Consider the following 20,830-nt stretch of genomic DNA (forward strand, 5'->3'; position numbering starts at 1 on the left):
ACATGGACTGTGTCCAACCTGATTAGCTTCAGAAGGTCACGGCTTCTAATCCTGATTCTAATAATAATAATGTTGGTATTTGTTAAGCGCTTACTATGCGCAGAGCACTGTGCCAAGCGCTTGGGGGAGATACGGGGTCATCGGGTCGTCCCACGTGAGGCTCACAGTTAATCCCCATTTTACAGATGAGGTCACTGAGGCACCGAGAAGTGAAGTGACTCGCCCACAGTCACACAGCTGACAAGTGGCGGAGCTGGGATTCGAACCCATGACCTCTGACTCAAGCCCGGGCTCTTCCCACTGAGCCACGCTGAAAATCCCATCCCCTCCAGAAGGCCTTCCTGATTCAACCCTCATTTCCCCTACTCCCTTTCTTTCCTGTGTCCCTAGGCCCTTGGATCCCCACCCTCGATATTCATTCATTCATTCAAATGTATTTATTGAGCTCTTACTATGTGCAGAGCACTGTACTAAGCGCTTGTATTCACCCCACCATATCATCATCATCATCATCATGGTATTTGTTAAGCGCTTACTATGTGCAAAGCACTGTTCTAAGCGCTGGGGGGATACAAAGTGATCAAGTTGTCCCACATGGGGCTCACAGTCTTAATCCCCCTTTTACAGATGAGGTAACTGAGGCCCAGAGAAGTTAAGTGACTTGCCCAAAGTCACACAGCTGGCAAGTGCAGAGCTGGGATTTGAACCCGTGACCTCTGACTCCCAAGCCCGGCCTCTTTCCATTAAGCCACGCAAGGGACAATTACATACCTGTTCAGATTTTTTTTTTAATATCTGTCTTCCCCTCTAGACCGTAACCTCCTTGTGGGTAGGAACGGTGTACTTAGTACAGTGCTCGCACACAGTAAACACTCAGTAAGTACCATCGATTGACTGATTGATTGCGGAGGCAGAGAGGGAAAGAGTTCTGAAGGATGTCCCAATTAACTGCCTTAATTCCTCTGCCACTTGTCAGCCGTGTGACTGTGGGCAAGTCACTTCACTTCTCTGGGCCTCAGTTCCCTCATCTGTAAAAGGGGGATTAAGATTGTGAGCCCCATGTGGGACAACTTGATCACTTAATGGAAAGAGCCCGGGCTTGGGAGTCAGAGGTCATGGGTTCTAATCCCAGCTCTGCACTTGCCAGCTGTGTGACTTTGGGCAAGTCACTTCACTTCTCTGGGCCTCAGTTCCCTCATCTGGAAAATGGGGATTAGGACTGTGAGCCTCACGTGGGACAACCCGATGACCCTGTCTCTCCCCCAGCGCTTGGAACAGTGCTCTGCACATAGTAAGCGCTTAACAGATACCAACATTATTACTACTATTAATAATGATAATTTTTTTTAAGGCACTTACTGTGTGCCAGGCACTACTCTAAGTGCTGGGGTAGAAGCAGCGTGGCTCAGTGGAAAGAACCCGGGCTTGGGAGTCAGAGGTCATGGGTTCTAATCCCGGATCCGCCGCTTGTCAGCTGTGTGACTTTGGGCAAATCACTTAACTTTTCTGGGCCTCAGTTACCTCATCTGGAAAATGGGGATGAAGACTGTGAGCCCCACGTGGGACAACCCGATCACCTTGTATCTCCCCCCCCCCCCCCCCGTGCTTAGAACACTGCTCTGCACATAGTAAGCGCTTAACAAATACCAACATTCTTATTAACATTATTTTACAAGGTAATCAGGTTGGACGCAGTCCCTCTCCTTCATAGAGTTCACAGTCTTAATAATAATGTTGCCCACATTATTACGCTTCCTATGTGCAGAGCACTGTTCTAAGCGCTGGGGTAGATACAGGGTAATCGGGTTGTCCCACGTGAGGCTCACAGTCTTCATCCCCATTTTACGGATGAGGGAACTGAGGCCCAGAGAAGTGAAGTGACTTGCCCAAAGTCACACAGCTGACAAGCTGGGATTCGAACTCACGACCTCTGACTCCCAAGCCCGGGCTCTTTCCGCTGAGCCACGCTGCTCCCCATTTCACAGGTGAGGAAACTGAGGCACAGAGAGCCTTGGTTCTGTCCCCAGTTCACCTGCCATAGTCCTGTCCCTGAGGATTCAGAGCATCGGCTCATTAGGTGGGCACATTTACTGTATTTTCGCTAAAGCACGTACATCATGGCTTCCTAGTTTTAAATTTCCAATATTAGCGACACGAGGATATTGCCCCCAGTCACCTCAGAGCACGGGTTCTAATCCCAGCACTGTCGCTTGTCTGCTGTGTGACCTCGGGCAAGTCGCTTCATTCGTCTGGGCCTCAGTTACCTCATCGGTAAAATGGGGATTGAGACCGTGAGCCTCGTGTGGGATATAGACAGCGTCCAACCTGATTAATTTGTATTTACCCCAGTGCTTAACAGTGCCGGGGCTATAGTGAGAGCTTAACAGATACCATTTTAAAAAAGGAGATTTTTAATCAGTGTTACATTTCAATATTACAAACTTTACACCCCTGTGGAGAGGCTTCAGCCAGTCAATCAATAACACAAACTTTGTACAGAGTCATAATGATGATAATGTCGGTGTTCGTTAAGCGCCTACCATGTGCCGAGCACTGTTCTAAGCGCTGGGGGAGATGGAGGGTCATCGGGTTGTCCCACGTGAGGCTCATAGTCTTCATCCCCATTTTACAGATGAGGGAACTGAGGCACAGAGAAGTGAAGTGACTTGCCCACAGTCACACGGCTGACGAGTGGCAGAGCTGGGATCAGTCAATCAGTCGTTAAGCACAGACTCTGTGAAGAGCTCTGCGCTCTTGGGAGTAATAATAATAACGATGGTATTTGTTAAGCGCTTCCTATGTGCAGAGCACTGTTCTAAGCGCTGGGGTAGATACAGGGGAATCTGGTTGTCCCACGTGCGGCTCACGGTCTTAATCCCCATTTTACAGATGAGGGAACTGAGGCTTAGTGAAGTGACTCACCCAAGGTCACACAGAGTGCCCCGCTAGGGAGACGGTAGACAAGATCCCTGCCTTGAAGGACCTTACAGTCTAAAGGAGAAGAAAGTCACTAAAAGCCTAATGGAAAGGGGTGTGGGGTAGGAGTTGGAGGGTCTGGGTTCTAGTCTGCTGTGTGACCTTGGGTAAGTCGCTTAACCTCTCTGTGCTTCAATTTCCTCATCTTTAAAATGTAGATTCAATAGCGAAGCGGCGTGGCTTAGTGGCAAGAGCCCGGGCTTGAGAGTCAGAGGACTTGGGTTCTAATCCCAGCTCTGCCACTTAGCTGTGTGACCTTGGGCAAGTCACTTCGATTAGACTGTAATTCTGTGTGCCCCACAGCACTTATGCGTATGTATATGTTTATATACGTTGTATATGTACATATATAAACATATACATACATATTCATTCATTCAATAGTCTTTATTGAGCGCTTACTATGTGCAGAGCACTGTACTGAGCGCTTGGAACTTACAAATCGGCAACAGATAGAGCCGGTCCCTGCCGTCTGACGGGCTCACGGTCTGATCGGGGGAGACGGACGGACGAGAGCGATGGCGATAAATAGAGTGGAGGGGAAGAACGTCTCGTAAAAACCATGGCCACTAAATAGAATCGAGGCGATGTACATCTCATTAACAAAATAAATAAGGTAATGGAAATAGAAACAGTTATTTGTGTGTGTGTGCGTGTGTATGGAGATATATGTGTATGTATAGGTTTATATATGCTGTCTGTGTACATATATAAACCTATACATACACATACATATCCATAGATAGATATATATATATATCTCTCATTCTATTTATTTATACTAAGGCCTGTTTACTTGTTTTGTCATCAGCTTCCCCCCAACCCGCTCCAGATTGTAAACCTATTGTAGGCAGGGATTGTCTCTTTTCTGCTATAATAATAATAATAATGATAGTGATGGTATTTATTCAGCGCTTACTATGTGCCGCGCACTGTTCTAAGCACTGGGGGAGACACAAGGTAATCAGGTTGTCCCCCGAGGGGCTCACAGTCTTAATCCTCATTTTACAGAGGAGGTCACTGAAGCACAGAGGAGGATGACGACGATGGTATTCGTTAAGCGCTTACTATGTGCAAAGCACCGTTCTAAGCATCGGAGGGTTGGTACAAGGTGATCAGGTTGTCCCACGTGGGGCTCCCAGTCTTCATCCCCATTTTACAGATGAGGCCACTGAGGGCCGGAGAAGCGAAGCGCCTTACCCAAGGACACCCAGCAGACAAGTGGCGGAGCCGGGATTAGAACCCACGTCCTCCGACTCGCAAGCCCGGGCTCTTGCCGCTAAGCCACGCCGCTTCCCCGTATTACACTTCCCAAGCGCTTAGTACGGTGCTCCGCACACAGAAAGCCCTCAGCAAATATCACTGACTATTTCTGTCGAGGCGACCGATGCCCGTTTAGTTGTTTCGAGGCCCGTCTCCCCGCTTTTCGACGGCAAGCCCGTTGTCGGGCAGGGATCGTCTCTGTGGCCAAATGGTACTTTCCGAGCGCTTAGCCCAGCGCTCCGCGCACAGTCAGCGCTCCATAAATACCACTGAATATTTCTACTGACGCTACCGATGCCCGATTTTTCGTTCTGAGGCCCGTCTCCCCCCTTCTCGACTGCGAGCCTGTTGCTGGGCAGGGATCGACTCTACCGTGGAATTGTCCATTCCAAGCGCTTAGTCCAGTGCTCTGCACACAGTTAGGGCTCATTAAATACGATTGAATGAATGACTCGAAGTGGAGGTGAATCTACCGAGGCAAAGGTGTGAAGCGGGGGCAACGGTACAATTCGCCGGGATGGGCCCGAGGCCCCGTCGTGCGGCCCGGCTTGGAAGATTTTCCTGCCTGGGCAGGGGCAGGGGGCTGCAGCAAGGCTGGGGCAGGGGCAAGGGGCTGCAGGGGCAAGGGTAGGGAACTGCAGCAAGGCTGAGCAGGGGCAGGGGGGTGCAAATGGCTGCAGGGGGCTGCAGGGGCAGGGGGCTGCAGCAAGGCTGGGTAGGGGCAGGGAGCTGCAGCAAGGCTGGGCGGGGGGGGGGGGGGAGGTGCAAATGGCTGCAGCGGGGCAGGGGGGTGCAGGGGCAAGGGGCTGCAGGGGCAGGAGGCTGCAGCAAGGCAGGGGGCCGTAGGAAGGAAGAGGCAGGGAGCTGCAGCAAGGTTGGGCAGGGGCAGAGGGCTGCAGAGTGCAGGGGCAAGGGGAGGGAGCTGCTGCAGCAAGGCTGGGCAGAGGGCTGCAGGATCCAGGGGCTGCAGGGTGCAGGGGCAAGGGGAGGGAGCTGCAGCAAGGCCGGGCAGGGGGCTGAGGCAAGGGCGGGGGCTGCAGCAGGGCAGGGGCAGAAGGCTGCGGAGTGCAGGGGCAAGGGGAGGGAGCTGCTGCAGCAAGGCTGGGCGGGGGGCTGCAGCAAGGCAGGGAGCTGAAGGGGGGCGGGGGCGGGGGGCCGCAGGCAGCAAGGGCTGGGGGCTGCAGCTGGGGCGGGGGCTGCAGGGGCAAGGGGAGGCGACGAGGCCCGGGGCTGGTAGCTGCAGCGGGGAGGGGCCAGGGGGCTGCAGCGAGGCTGGGGTAGGGGGCAAGGAGCCGCCGGGGGCCGCAAGGGGATGCAGCAAGGCGGGGACAGAGAGCGGCCCCCGCCGGGTCCCGGGAGCAGGGCGGCGGCGCCCGGAGGAAAATTTCGGCGGGCGGAGAAAAAAAACCCCCCACCCCCCGCCCCAAAAATCGTCCGCGACTCCGCCGGGACTCGAACCCGGAACCTTTGAATGGCTTCCCCCTCTAGAAGTCCAATGCGCTATCCATTGCGCCACGGAGCCACCTGTTGGACGGCCCCGGACGCGCCTCCATCAGCCCGACGCCGCTCGCCGCACTCCGCGCACCGAGCCCACTAGCACACCCGGGAAAGGACCCCCGGACCCCCGGACCCCCGGACCCCCGGACCCCCGGACCCCGCACACTGTGACCCCGCGGGGGAACAGCTCCGGCCACCCGCCCCAGCACACAACGCACACCCCGGGACCCTCCCGCCCTCCTGCTCCTCCTCCCTCCTCCTCCCTCCTCGTCCCTGACCCGCCTTCTCCCCCTTCCTCCTCTTCTCCTCCTCCTCCTTCCTGCCCCTCCTTTTCCCCCTTCCTCCTTTTCCTCTTCTCCTCCCCCTCCTCCTTCCTCCTCTTCCCTTCTCCTCCTCCTCCCTGCCCCTCCTTTTCTCCCTTCCTCCTTTTCCTCTTCTCCTCCTTCCCGCCCCTCCTTCTCCCCCTTCCACCTCTTCCTCTTCTCCTCCTCCTCCTCCTTCTCCCCTTTCCTCCTGCTCCTCTTCTCCTCCTCCCCCTCCTCTTCCTTTCTCCTCCTCTTCTCCTTCTCCTCCCCGTTTTCCTCCTCCCCCTTCTCCTCCACTTCTCCTCCTCCTCCTCCTCCTCCCCTCTCCTCGTCCTCTTCTTCTCCTCCTCCTCCTCCTCCCTTTCCTCCTTCTCCACCTCCTCCCCCTTCCACCCCCCTCCTCCTCCCCTTCCTCCTCCTCTTCTCCTCCTTCTCCCCCTTCCCCCCTTTTTCTCCTCCTCCTCTTCTTTTTCTCCTCCTCCCCTTCCTCCTCCTCTTCTTCTACTCCTCCTCCTTCTCCACCTCCCCTCCCCTTCCTCCTCCTTTTCTTCTTCTCCTCCTACTCCTCCCCCCGCAGCGTGGCTCAGTGGAAAGAGCCTGGGCTTGGGAGTCAGAGGCCGAGGGTTCGAATCCTGACTCTGCCACTTGTCAGTTGGGTTGTCACTTCACTTCTCTGTGCCTCAGTTACCTCCTCTGTAAAATGGGGATCGACCGTGAGCCTCATGTGGGACAACCTGATTAGCCTGGTTCTTACCTGATCTACCCCAGTGCTTAGAACAGTGCTCTGTGCTTAACGAATACCAACACTATTATTATTATTCCTCCTCCCCCCTTCCTCCTCTTCTCCTTCTCCTCCCCTTCCTCCTCCTCTTCTTCTCCTCCTCCTCCCCTTCCCCCCCCCCCCTGCACTTCCTCTCCTCCTCCCCCTCCCTCCTTCTCCTCCTCCTCCATTCATTCAGTCAACCGTATTTATTCATCATGTTGGTATTTGTTAAGCGCTTACTATGTGCAAAGCACTGTTCTAAGCGCTGGGGGGATACGAGGTGATCAGGTTGTCCCTCAGGGGGCTCACAGTCTTCATCCCCATTTTACAGATGAGGGAACTGAGGCCCAGAAAAGTTAAGTGACTTGCCCAAAGTCACACCGCTGACGAGTGGCGGAGCCGGGATAAGAACCCATGACCTCTGACTCCCAAGCCCGTGCTCTTTCCACTGAGCCACGCTGCTTCTCTTATTTATTGAACGCTTACTGTGTGCAGAGCACTGTACTAAGCGCTTGGATTGTACAGTTGGGCAACAGAGAGAGAGAATCCCTACCCAACAAGAGGCTCACAGTCTAAAAGGGGAAGACTGACAGCAAAACAAAACAAGTAGTCGGGCATCATTACCATCAAAATGAATAGAATCACAGATATATACACATCATTAAAAAATAGTCACAGATAATATATACAAATAGACACAAGTGCTGTGGGGAGGGGAAGGGGGTGGAGTAGGGGGAATGGGGAGGGGAGGAGCAGAGGGAGAGGGAGGGGTCAGTCAGGGAAGGCCTCCCGGAGGAGGTGAGCTCGCAGTAGGGCTTTGAAGGGGGGAAAGAGAGCTAGTTTGTCGGTTTTGAGGAGGGAGGGCATTCCAGGCCAGGGGTAGGATGTGGGCCGGGATTCGACCGTGGGCCAGGCGGGAAAGAGGCCCAGTGAGGAGGTGAGCGGTGGTGGAGGAGCGGAGTGTGCAGGCTGGGATGGAGGAGGAGAGAAGGGAGGTGAGGTAGGAGGGAGCGAGGGGCTGGACGGCTTTGAAGCCGAGAGTGAGGAGTTTTTGCTTCATACAAAGGATAATAAGCAACCACTGGAGGTTTTTGAGGAGGGGCGTGACATGCCCAGAGCATTTCCGTAGAAAGATCATCCTTCTCCTCCTCCTCCTCCTGGGAATCTTGGAAAGGTCGATCCCGCCGCGGCCCGGGGTTTGATCGTGCCAATTGTGGATCTTTCCACTTTTCATGATTCCAGCAGAAAAAGGAACGGCCTCCTCCCCACCCTTTCCCACTCCAACCCACCCCATCTCATCCCCACCCCATCCCATGACAGTGGGATTTGTTATGGTGTTTGTTAAGTGCTTACTATGTGCATTCAATAGTATTTATTGAGCGCTTACTATGTGCAGAGCACTGTACTAAGCGCTTGGAATGAACAAGTCGGCAACAGATAGAGACGGTCCCTGCCGTTTGACGGGCTATGTGTGGCAGGGACTGTACTAAGTAATAGGGGGGACACAAGCAAATTGGGTTGGATACTTCCCACCCCCTCCCATCCCATCCCACCCCGTGATTATGGTATTTGTTATGGTGTTTGTTAAGTGCTTACTAGGTGCCAGGCACTGTACTAAGCGCTGGGGTGGATACAAGCAAATTGAGTTGAACGCAGTCCCTGTCCCATGTAGGGGTCACAGTCTCAATCCCCATTTTACAGACGAGGGAACTGAGGCCCAGAGAAGTGAAGTTACCTGTCCAAAGTCACACAGCAGACAAGTGGCGGAGCTGGGATTAGAACCCAGGTCCCTCTGATTCCCGGGCCCGTGGTCTATCCCCTACACCATGCTGCTTCTCTGAAGTCTCGCACCCTATCCCATCCCATCCCCACCCCCGTCCCATCTCCACCCCATCCTATCTCATCCCATCTCTTCCCATCACTGAGTCTCCCCAACCCGCAGCCTTCCCGCCTGCTGCAGTGGGGCGAAAACCTCAGACCGGGAGCCGAAATCGGAACAAACAGATTAAGGAAGGAATCCTGGAAGCGAAAAATCCTGGCGTTGCCCAGAGCCGTTGGCGTTGACCAGGGGTCTGGTCTCGGCACCTCATAGAGCTGACACCCCTCGTTGTTCCTGCTAGCATAGGAAATCGATCAATCAGTCGAATAGTCCCCGGTGGCTGTCCCGGCGTCACTCCGAACCGGACAGCTGGGGGGCTTAGCAAGAGGGTGATGATCACAAGACCGTTAAGGGAACCTGTCCCCCTGTTTGTTTGCTTTTCTTCCCCCTTCTTTTTCTGCTTGGTTCAACTCTGGATGCCTTTCGGTTGCATTTTCTGAGACGATCCCCCAGGCAGAAATCCTCAATCCACTGTGGTTGTGAGAAAAGAGAAAAGGGTAGCACAGCAGCATGATTTAAAATGGGCATTCTGTGGGGTGATTCTGCAGGAATCTGAAAACCTCGCCGTCTTGGCTCTGTGGGTGTGATTTCTGCCTTATCAGCGCCCAAGTCCCTTGTTTACCGCAGATTTCAGGAAGAAACTGCGGGAGGCGAAGCCCTTTAGTCGAGGCTGGAGGAATGCAAGAAATGCCCTTTCTCCATCAATCCAGCCCAGCATTCTCGGGCCAACAGCGGCTACAAAGCTTCTTGGAGGAGCCATGAGATGGCTACCCTCCTCGAGAGCCACCCTCAAATGGAGGAGAGATAGATTATGAACATTCCTCACTCTTCCCCTCTAAAAACCCATCACGGGCCACTCATCCACTACTTTGCTCAGACCCTTCTCGGATCCGTGGATATTTTCGGCCTACGCGGCTTCTTGTTCTAGCCATCGATCCGTGGTATCTACCGAGCGCTTTCTGTGTGGAGAGCACTATACTGAGCGGTTGGGAGAGTACTGCATGACAGGGTTGGTAGACACCTTCCCTGCCCACAAGGAGCTTACAGTCTACAGGGAGGTAGCCATTAAAAGAAATTCCAGACGGGGGGAATGACAGAGTATAAGGATTTGTACATAAGTGCAGTGGGGCTGGGGGCGAGAGGAATATCGAGTGCGTTCGAGTTACAGATTCAAGTGCTGAAGGGGAAACATGGCTTAGTCGGGAAAGGCGCCTTGGAGGAGACGTGATTTTCGGTGTTTCCTTTTGTTTGTTTTGAGCTTCTCACCCTGAAGTTCACGCTACAGGCCCTCGTTCAGGTATTCGTTCATTCATTCAATCGTTTTTATCGAGGATTTACTATGGGTACAGCACTGTATTAAGCGCCTGGGAGTGTACAGCATAACAACAGTCACATTCCTGCCCACAGTAAACTCACAGTCTAGAGGAGGAGATGGTCATTAATAGAAATAAATAAATAAATGATAGATACATTCATATGTTCTATAGGAATGGGAGGGAGGATGAATGAAGGAGCAAGAAAGAGCAGCGCAGAAGGGAGTGGGAGGAGAGGAGGGCTTAGTCAGGGGAGACTTTTTGGAGGAGATGTGCCTTCGGTAAATCCTTGAAGTTGGGGAGAGCAATAATCCGTCTGATATGAGAAGGGAGGGCGTTCCAAGCCAGAGGTAGGATGTGGGCAAGAGGTTGGTGGCCAGATAGGTGAGATCGAGATATAACGAGAAGCTGAGCATTAGAGGAGCGAAGTGAGTGAGCGGGGTTGTATGAGGAGAGTAGCGAGGGGAGGTAGGAGGGGGCAAGGTGATGATTAAATGCTTTAAAGCCAATGAGGAGAAGTTTATTTGGTTCCATATTTGGCCAGACTTCACCCTTGTTGATCTTCTATTCTGGTGAGGTAGCCGGAGCAGGGACTAGAGGAGTCAGTGTGGCCTAGTGGACACAACATGGGGCTGTTACTGGTTTGCTGGATCACCTTGAACAAGTCTCTTAGCTTCTCTGTGTCTTATTTTCCCCACCTGTAAGATGGAGGGATAAAATATGTGGTCTCCTCATCTCTTCAGTTCTTAGTTTCTTGTGAATAATAATGTTGGTATTTGTTAAGCGCTTACTATGTGCAGAGCACCGTTCTAAGCACTGGGGTAGATAGAGGGCAATCAGGTTGCCCCATGTGAGGATCACAGTTAATCCCCATTTTAGAGATGAGGTAACTGAGGCACAGAGGAAGTGAAGTGACTTGCCCACAGTCACACAGCTGACAAGTGGCAGAGCCGGGAGTCGAACTCACGACCTCTGATTCCGAAGCTCAGGCTCTTTCCACTGAGCCACGCTGCTTCCCCAGCGTGAAGCAGGGTTCGTGTGTCTAGCCCATGCTTGGTGCACAGTAAGTGCTCAATAAATAGCAACATTACGGAGTAGCTTCTGAGCAGGGGAATATGAAGCCCTGCTCACTTTTGGACTCGTGACTGCTGCAGCTTTCAAGGTGTAAGTCTCGAAAGATGTTTAGGAAGAAACCAGAAGGAGAGCGAGAGAGAGACTTTGTGATCAGCTTGTTAATTTTTCCCAGCGTTTTCAGACTCAGAAATAAAATGTTCTTTCTCAAATGTTCATTAATACCTTTTGGTAACAGGTATTTCAATTCCCACACCATCTTTAAAGTGTATTACTATCATAAACCCCATTCTCAGGTCATTGATACTTCACATTTTCACATTAAACTCTTCAGGACAAAAATACAGCTCGGCGATGACTATTGAAGTAATGAAATCAAAACCTGACCAGGTCTTGGCCTTCTGAATGGAGAAGAAGGGGCAGATTCCGGAAGGATTTGGCAACGGTTTGCATATGGAGTTTGAAAGAGAGGGACGAGTCGGCGATAATGCCAAGGCTGTGGATTTCGGAGGCAGGGAGGATGGTAGCGTTGTCCGGACGTCCCCACTCAACACATGAATATACATTTCTACCGTATTCTAACAGCAACGACTGATGAAAACTTCCTGTTCTCCAAGAAAGTGGCCTTTTCCTTTTGAGGCCAGCAGATGACAGCAATGCATTAGCTATAACGATGTGGAAAAAAACCGTGTTGGTCTCTGTCCATCCACAACATGCGCCTCTTGGACAGGGAAGCCCCGCATGGTTTTGATTGTGTGTTTAAAATGACAGGAATGGTTTCGTTAAGCGATTACTACGTGCCGAGCACTGCTCTAAGTGCTGGGCACTGTTCCAAGTGCCGCTTCATTCTCTGCTCACAGGGAAAAACTCCAAAACGTTGTTCTCCCTTATATATGGAGGGCTTTATATGTGCAACCTGAGAAGCAGCGTGGCTTAGTGGTAAGGGCTTGGGAGTCAGAGGGCGTGGGTTCTAATCCTGCCTCTGTCACTTGGAACAGAGCTTGGCACATAGTATACATTTAACAAGCAACATGATTATTATTGTTTATTGAGCACTTACTGTGTGCAGAGCACCATACTCACTGCTTGGGAGAGTACAGCACAACAATGTCGGTGGACACATTCGCTGCCCACAGCGAGCTTACTTTCTTCACTTACCTGAAGTGTAGAAAGAGCATCACTTCTTCCACGCTGGACATCCATCTATTAAGTGGTCATATTTTCTAGTAATTGAGAATTTAATCAGTTGAGTATGGTTGGGCATTTAATTTCCTTTCCATAAGGGATTGTGATGGGCAAAACTCTCAGGATCCATCAGTTTTCAGGGTCTGGGATGTTGCCACCGAATGGAGAATGTCTGAGTGGCCCCAAGGGGAAGGGAACATCTGGTTTACTGCCCCCCCCCCCCCCCCCCGAGTCCTTTGCTTCTCGTTGGCTAACAAGGCGAAGGATCTTATCCTGTTCCAACGATAATCAACAAGAAGCACATTTAATGGGTAAATGGGGGAAGAGGGAAGGGGGCAAGTTGCGTGGCGCAGTGGAAAGAGCACGGGCTTTGGAGTCAGGGCTCATGAGTTCGAATCCCAGCTCTGCCACTTGTCAGCTGTGTGACTGTGGGCGAGTCACTTCACTTCTCTGGGCCTCAGTTCCCTCATCTGTAAAAATGGGGATTAAGACTGTGAGCCCCACGTGGGACAACCTGATTCCCCTGTGTTTACCCCAGCGCTTAGAACAGTGCTCTGCACATAGTAAGCGCTTAACAAATACCAACATTATTAAGTTAAAGATGCATATTTTCCCCCCAACCTGCGCTTAATCAGAGTATTATCCCCATTTGGAGTTGCTTTAGAAACGGGTGAGCCCGCAGGTTTTCAAGCAATTTAGACCTTCAGGAATTTTGTCACTTTACACTTCTAAGTCCAGTGTAACACTTACCATATCCATCACTGGCCATGGGCACCAACAATCCTGAACGCAAAACAAAGAGGGCATTTAGTGGGGAATGATCCAATCATTTCAACTGGCATTTATTTCATTTCATGCATACCGTAATTCCTTCTTCAATTTTGTGCCGCTTTAAAACGCAGTAAGCGCTCAATAAATACCATCGATTGACTGATTAAAATTCCTATTTCTACAGCCTCCTTTTAGTTTTTGAAGCTGTGGAAGAAAACTATCTTTGGAGAAATTCATGGGGATGTGGGGAAGGCACTTGTCACTTTGGAACCGCTTAGTTTTGGCTATTATCTGGGAGCCGTATTCCAGGGGCACAGTTGGGCTGGTCTGAAATTTGGAGGCAATAATAATAATAATGTTGGTATTGGTTAAGCGCCTACTATGTGCAGAGCACTGTTCTAAGCGCTGGGGTAGATACAGGGCCCACATTACCCTGTATCTACCCCAGCACTTAGAACAGTGCTCTGCACATAGTAAGCGCTTAACAAATACACTTGTCCATTTGGAAAAGCACACAAGGCCAACCAACAGTTCGCCACAGCTCTGAAGGAACAGAAGTGGGAGCTCATTCAGAGAAGAGACCCAACGGGACCTTTCTCCAGCGGTATTATTTTCCATCTTTGTCGGCTATCATGGGCTGCTCGTCCTCTTATTATCAATTATCAGTGGTCTCTCTTGGGCGCTTACCATGTGCGGAGCAATGTACTAAGCACTTGGGAGAGTTAGAAGAAGAAGAAGAAGAAGAAGAAGAAGAAGGGTATTTGTTAAGTGGAAAGAGCACAGGCCCGGGAGTCAGCGGATCTGGGTTTGAATCCCGACTCCGCCACTCGTCTGCTGCGTGACCTTAGGTGAGTCATTTCAATTCTCTGTGCCTCAGTTTCCTCATCTGTAAAATGGGGATTAAGACTGTGAGCCCTATGTGGGACTGTGTCCAACCTGATTAGCTTGCATCTACCCCAGTGCATAAATCAGTACCTGGTACGTAATGAGCGCTTATCAAATAGCATAAAAAAGTGGTTATTATCTGTCAAGTACTGTGCTAAATGTTGGAGTAGAGACAACATAATCAGGTTGGACCCAAAACCTGTTCCACACAGGGCTCACAACCTAACTAGGAAGGGGAACAAGGATTGAGTTGAGCTGAGGAAACTGAGGCACCGAGAAATTAAGTGACGTCCCAGGTCACGCGGCAGGCAAATTCGAACCCCGATCCTCTGATTCCCAAGCCTGTACTCTTTTCACTAGACACGCTGCTCCTCAACCCAACCCATGTACCTATTTTGTGATCTTGGGCAAGTTACTTAACTTCTCTGTGCCTCAGTTTCCTCATCTGCAGAATGGGGATTCAATAACTGTTCTCCCTCCTACTTAGACTGTGAGCCCCATGTGGGACCTGATTATCTCGTGTCTACCCCAGTGCTTGGCAGATTGAAAGCGCTTAACAAATACTATTATTACTAACAGAGAAGCTTCTTACCTCACTGGAGTTTGTCATGCAACTAACTGTGTGTCTTTGGATGTGGCAGAAATCTGTTCTTGGTTGGTCAGAGATGCTTCCACATCCACCCTTTGGTCAGCAGCAGTATTTTACTCACTGCCCGGGCCACACTTCTTCATATTTTCCCAGGAAGTAGGGCTGTTGTCCAGATGTCTGAGCACTGACTGAGACTCCTTAGGCATCTTAATAATAATAATAATGTTGGAATTTGTTAAGCGTTTACTATGGGCAGAGCACTGTTCTAAGCGCTGGAGTAGATACAGGGTAATCAGGTTGTCCCACGTGAGGCTCACAGTTAATCCCCATTTTACAGATGAGGGAACTGAGGCCCAGAGAAGTGAAGTGATCTGCCCACAGTCACACAGCTGACAAGCGGCAGAGCTGGGATTCAAACTCATGACCTCTGACTCCCAAGGCCGTGCTCTTTCCACCGAGCCGCGCTGCTTCTCTATCTTGTCCTGACCATTCCATTTCCAGGGGATGGTGTTTGTCCGGATGTCTGAGAGCTGCCTGGGACCCCCCCCTTAGCCATTTCTTCCAGACATAGTCAAGGATAGAGAAGCAGCGTGGCTTAGTGGAAAGAGCACGGGCTTGGGAGTCAGAGGTCATGGGTTCTAATCCTGGCTCCGCCACCTGTCTACTGTGTGACCTTGGGCAAGTCACTTAACTTCCCTGTGCCTCAGTTACCTCATCTGTAAAAATGGGGATTAAAAAATGTGAGCCCCACGAGGGACAATCTGATTCCCCTGTATCTACCCCAGCACTTAGAACAGTGCTCTGCACATAATTATTATTATTATCTTGTACTGACCATTCCACTTCCACTTCCAGATGACAGTGATAACATCCAGCACCCCGCCTCTCAAATCCCTTGCATGTTGGTGAGCAATCAGCCCCCCGGTGGGCCCAGCCCCTGGAACTCCATGCCCTCGTTCCTTTCTTCTCTCCCTCACTCATTCATTCATTCAATCGTATTTATTGAGCACTCACTATGTGCAGAGCACTGAACTAAGCACTTGGGAAAGTACGACACAACAATAAAGAGTGACATTCCCTGCCCACGACGAGCTTCCAGTCGAGAGACGGGGAGGCAGACATTAGAACAAATAAATAAAATTACTGATCCGTACCTAAGTGCTGGGGGGCTGGGAGTGGGGGAAGAGCAAAGTGAGAAAGTCAGGGCGATAGAGAAGGGAGTGGGAGATGAGGAAAAGTGGGGCTTAGTCTGGGAAGGCTTCTTGGAGGAGATGGGCGTCCAGTAAGGCTTCGAAGAGGGGGAGAGTCATTGTCCGTTGGATTCGAGGAGGGAGAGCGTTCTAGGCCAGAGGCAGGACGTGGGCGAGGGTCGGCAGTGAGGCAGGAGAGACCGAGGCACAGTGAGAAGGTGAGCACCCTCACAACCCTTTCGTTCACTGTCACTTGAGGCTACTCTGCATTTGTAATTGTACTGTGTGTTAAGCACTTACTTTGTGCCAGGCACTGTACTAGGCGCTGGAGTAGATGCAAGACAATCAGGTTGGTCGCAGTCCCTGTCCCTCATGGGGCTCACAGTCTTAATCCCCATTGTGCAGATGAGGAAACTGAGGCCCAGAGACGTGAAGTGACTTGCCCCAGGTCACAGAGCACACAAGCGGCAAAAACGGGATTAGAACCCAGATCCACTAACTCCCGGGTCCGTGCTCTTTCTAACTAGACTACACTAGGCTTCCAAGGCTTCCACCGGATTGAAATCCATAAAGACAACCCAAACACCAGTTCAGTAAAATCGCCAAACTGGGTTTCATGAAAGGGGCCCAAAGCAAACTGATTATAGGATCAGACCAGAGGTGCATCCTGCCCATTTAGAACAGTGTCTGGCACATAGTAAGAGCTTAACAAATACCACAATTATTATTATTATTATTACCCTACCTCCACCCAGGGAGTGAAAAGGGGGCCACCCTGGCATTCGACAATGCAGACGGGGCTGGACCTCTAATTCCCCGAACTTCTAACCCTAAGAGCTTTCTGTCCATGAATGGATCCCCATCCTTTGTGAGCTGAAAGAGGCAGGTACCGACAACTTACCAAAGCAACAGCATGGCCTAGTGGATAGAGCATGGACCTGGAAGTCAGAAGGTCGTGGGTTCTAATCCTGACTCTGCCACTCGTCTCCTGGGTGATCACGGGCAGGTCACTTCACTTCTCTGGGTCTCGGTTCTCTCATCTATATAACGGGGATTGAGGCTGTGAACCCCATGTGGGACAGGGACTGTATCCAACCCGATTTGTCTGTATCCACCCCAGTGCTTATTACAGTGCCTGGCACAGAGTAAGTGCTTCACAAATATCACAATTATTATCACCATGTTTGGCAATAAGATGGTCTCTTTTTTTTTAAGAAAGCTAAATTTAGGGGTCTCTGTTAGCTACTCTGCTCGATTCCGTTCCAGCTCCTCCCTGCTGGCCAGTTGCTAGGATACTCAGTGTGGATGGATGATGGCTCAGTCACTTCTGGGTTTGGCTGCATTTTTTTTAATGGTATTTGATAAGCATTTGCTATATGCCAGGAACCATAAATAAAAATCAATTGTGGTATTTGTTAAGCGCTTACTAAGTGCAAAGCATTGTTCTAAGCGCTGGGGGATACAAGGTGATCAGGTGGTCCCACGTGGGGCTCACAGTTTTTTAATCCCCATTTGACAGATGAGGTAACTGAGGCACGGAGAAGTTAAGTGACTTGCCCAAGGTCACACAGCTGAGCAGCGGCAGAGCCGGGATTAGAACCCGTGACCTCTGACTCCCAAGCCCGTGCTCTTTCCACTGAGCCAATACTAAGCGCTGGGGTAGATACAGACTAATCCCACATGGAGCTCACAGTCTTAATTCCCCTTTTAAAGATGGAGTAACTGAAACCTAGAGAAGAGAAGTGACTTATCCAAGATCACACAGCAGACGCGGCAGAGCCGGGATTAGAACTCAGGTCCTTCTGACACCCCAGGCCCTTGCTCTATCCCTAGGCCACGCTGCTTCCCGTGGCTTAGACCTGTGCCCAGGGCCGGGGGAAGAGGCAGAGCAGGGAAGAAGGCGCCCTTAATTAGGCCTTATGATCTCTGATCCCCATCTTCAGAGAGCCACAGGTCAGAAGCCGCGCAGGCAGCCTGACCTGTCCCCCAGCAAACCTCTGCCGGCTTGACGCAGTTATGCCGCTCGGGCCAGAAAACACATCCAGGCACAGGGATGCTTCCTGTCCTGTGGAAAATCCTTCCCAACGGGAGGGATCGACATAGTTCTTGCCTTGTTGCCAGGCAGCCTGCAGAGCCGTGAGTATGTGGGTGCGCATATGTGATGGTAACTCCTTGAGAAGCTTGGACGGCCCTGGTTCTTCGATTCGTAGGAGTTGGTGGCTTCCGGCTAGCTGTTACTCTAGCTCGGCTCCCTTCTGGGCATCGTGCAGAAGATAATAATAATAATAATAGTGGTGTCTGTTAAGCGCTTACTACGTGCCAGGCACTGCGCTAAGCCCTGGAGATGGTCCAGAGTCATTTGTTTTGGGGGTAGAGCATCCCTGGTTTATCAGATTTACCCACTTTCTGCCGCACAACCTGCGTGGAGAGCTGTCCCTTCCTGCAAAGGGGGAGGGCAGCTCTCCTGTGGGAACTGAAGAGCAGGGTAAGAAATGCCCTGAGGACTTGGGTGCCTCAGTTGACCTCTGTGGGCAGTGCCTCCTGGGAGCCCAGAGAAGATGATCTCCTCTAAACTAAGGCCCCTTGTGGGCAGGGAACAAATCCACCAACTCTCTTATATTGTACTCTCCCCAACACTTAGTACAGTGCTCTCTACGTAGTAAGTGCTCACTAAATACAGTTGATTTTATTGATCTCATGTGAGCCCTTTGTTGGGCAGGGATCGTCTCTATCTGTTGCTGAATTGTACATTCCAAGCGCTTAGTACAGTGATCTGCACACAGTAAACGCTCAAGAAATACGATTGAATGAATGAATGCATGAATCTACCCTGGTTTGGGTTCTGCAGGGGAGGTTGGGGGAGGTCGTGGGATAAGGGATGGGTCCTGGGGGGCTCTTCAGCCCCCCTCCCCTGCATCCCTTTCCCCACTCCTGCTAAGCCCTCCTCCCTGGAAGCTGGCAGAGTGCTCACAGATAATCAGTCAAATCAATCAAAGGTATTTATTGAATGCTTACTGAACGCAGAGCACTGTACTAAGTGCTTGGAAGAGTCCAATATAACAGAGCTGATAGACATGTTCCCTGCCCATAACAAGCTTACAGTCTAGAGGAGGATCTCACTCTTGCCCACGTCCTGCCTCTGGCCTGGAAGGCCCTCCCTCCTCAACTCTGACAGACAATTACTCTCCCTCTCTTCAAAGCCTTATAATAATAATAATGTTGGTATTTGTTAAGCACTACTATGTGCCGAGCACTGTTCTAAGCGCTGGGGTAGACATAGGGGAATCAGCCTGTCCCACGTGGGGCTCACAGTCTTAATCCCCATTTTACAGATGAGGTGACTGAGGCACCGAGAAGTCAAGTGACTTGTCCAAAATCACACAGCTGACAAGTGGCCGAGCCGGGATTCGAACCCATGACCTCTGATTCCAAAACCCGTGCTCTTTCCACTGAGCCACGCTGCTGAATGCCCATCTCCTCCAAGAGGCCTTCCCAGACTAAGCCCCACTTTTCCTCATCTCCCACTCCCTTCTGCATCTCCCTGACTTGCTTCTTTACTCTTCCCCCCTCCCAGCCCCACAGCACTTACGTACATATCCGTAATGTTATTTATTTATATTAATGTCTGTCTCCTCCTCGAGACTGTAAGCTCATTGTGGACAGGGAATGTGTCTGTTACAGTGTTATCTTGTGCTCTCCCAAGCACTTAGTACAGTACCATGCACACGGTAGGAGCTCAATAAAAATACAAACGACTGACTAGATTATCCCAGGCCAGCCTCTCCCTGGCACGGTATAACCCCCTTCCCACTGGTGCCAGGCAGACCAGCAGCCCCCCGCCATTTCTCACCATTCCACAAAACTGCCAGGCATGAGGGTGTGAAGAGAAGATGGGGGGCAAGTAGGCTGTAAGGGATTGCCCTGGAGCTGCAGACTGGGGAAGTATTATTATTATTATTATTTCTATTGTTTTATCTGTAAAGTGCTTACTATGTTCCAAGCACTGTACTAAGCACCGGGGTGGATACAAGCAAATCGGGTTGGACACAGTCCCTGTCCCACATGAGGCTCACAGTCTGAATCCCCGTTTTACAGATGAGGTGACTGAGGCCCAGAGAAGTGAAGTGACCGGCCCAAGGTCACCCAGCAGGCAAGTGGCAGAGCCGGGACAAGAACCCATGACTTTCTGATTCCCGGGCCCGAGCTCTATGCACTATGCCAGCCTGCTTTTCTACATAAATAAAAAACAGCAATGGCTCCCCAGCCTTAAAAATACAGGAAGAAAGAGGTGTGTGTGGGGGGGTCAAAGTTATCCCATAAGGGAAAAGAAACTTTGCATCCTCCACTGAGCCCCTACCCTAAATCTCACAAGGACCCACCACCTTCACAATCGCATTATACCGTCCTCTGCACACCGTAAGCGCTCAATAAATACGATTGACCGACTGACTGGTTATAAGCAACGGCCAGAACAAAGCCTTACCTGCCAGGGGAGATTTGAAACGCCTGTTCTCTGTCTCCTCCTGTGCTCCTGGCCTCGTCGTCGTCCTCCTCCTCCACTCCTCTCCCCATGTCCAAGGAGCTAGGGGAACCGTCCGCTCGCCGTCTGCCGTCGGTCGGCCCCGGCAGGGCCGGGAAGGCTATGGTGCAGTGCAGCGAGGGGGCCCGGTGGTCCGAGCGTGCCATCCCGCTCCTGGCTCCTTCCTCTTTCCTCCAAGCGAAAGGGTTGCAGCGGGTGGAGGGAGATGGGGAGCGAGGGCGGTGTTTGCTTAATAAAGGGAATATTATTAGCTCCTGCCAGGGGAGCCTGTGGAGCTCTTTTTTTGTGGAAGGCATCCCAATTTGAGCTGTCTCAATTGCTGCGTTTTGCAGGAGCAAGCGCGTCTCTTCGCAGAGCATGCCGGGCGAGTCTGCAGAGAGGAAGGAGCCCGCGTGGGCTCCCAGCTGCCACTGGAGACGAGCCCGGAGGTCTGCCCAAGGTCTCAAGGACTGAGGGTCCCGGAGTCCGAGGCTGGAGGGCAATGCCTTGCCACTGTGGAGTCAGTCAGTCAGTATTTATTCATTCATACAATCATATTTATTGAGTTCTTACGGTGTACTGATAGCTCTGTGCTATGCTCTCTTGAGCAAATACTGGGTGCCG

General features: G+C 51.3%; 1 long non-coding RNA gene and 1 other non-coding gene across 3 annotated transcripts; both read right to left on the minus strand.

Annotated features, from left to right (window-relative positions):
• Positions 1-5,676: 5,676 nt before the first annotated feature.
• TRNAR-UCU lies at positions 5,677-5,761 on the minus strand. Its single transcript is given in 2 exon segments — positions 5,677-5,712; positions 5,725-5,761. It is a non-coding gene; the product is annotated as a tRNA-Arg (tRNA).
• A 2,922-nt stretch (positions 5,762-8,683) lies between these two features.
• LOC103168566 lies at positions 8,684-20,571 on the minus strand. 2 transcript variants are annotated; one of them, XR_003758905.2, is made up of 4 exons: positions 20,171-20,571; positions 13,003-13,035; positions 12,226-12,290; positions 8,684-9,154 (listed from the first exon to the last, which is right to left on the minus strand). It is a non-coding gene; the product is annotated as an uncharacterized LOC103168566 (long non-coding RNA). The 2 variants fall into 2 exon arrangements; XR_003758906.2 differs by lacking the exon at positions 8,684-9,154 and adding an exon at positions 11,211-11,732.
• Positions 20,572-20,830: the final 259 nt, after the last annotated feature.

The sequence above is a fragment of the Ornithorhynchus anatinus genome, chromosome 4 (assembly GCF_004115215.2).
Source record: "Ornithorhynchus anatinus isolate Pmale09 chromosome 4, mOrnAna1.pri.v4, whole genome shotgun sequence".
Taxonomy (NCBI): Eukaryota; Metazoa; Chordata; class Mammalia; order Monotremata; family Ornithorhynchidae; genus Ornithorhynchus; species Ornithorhynchus anatinus.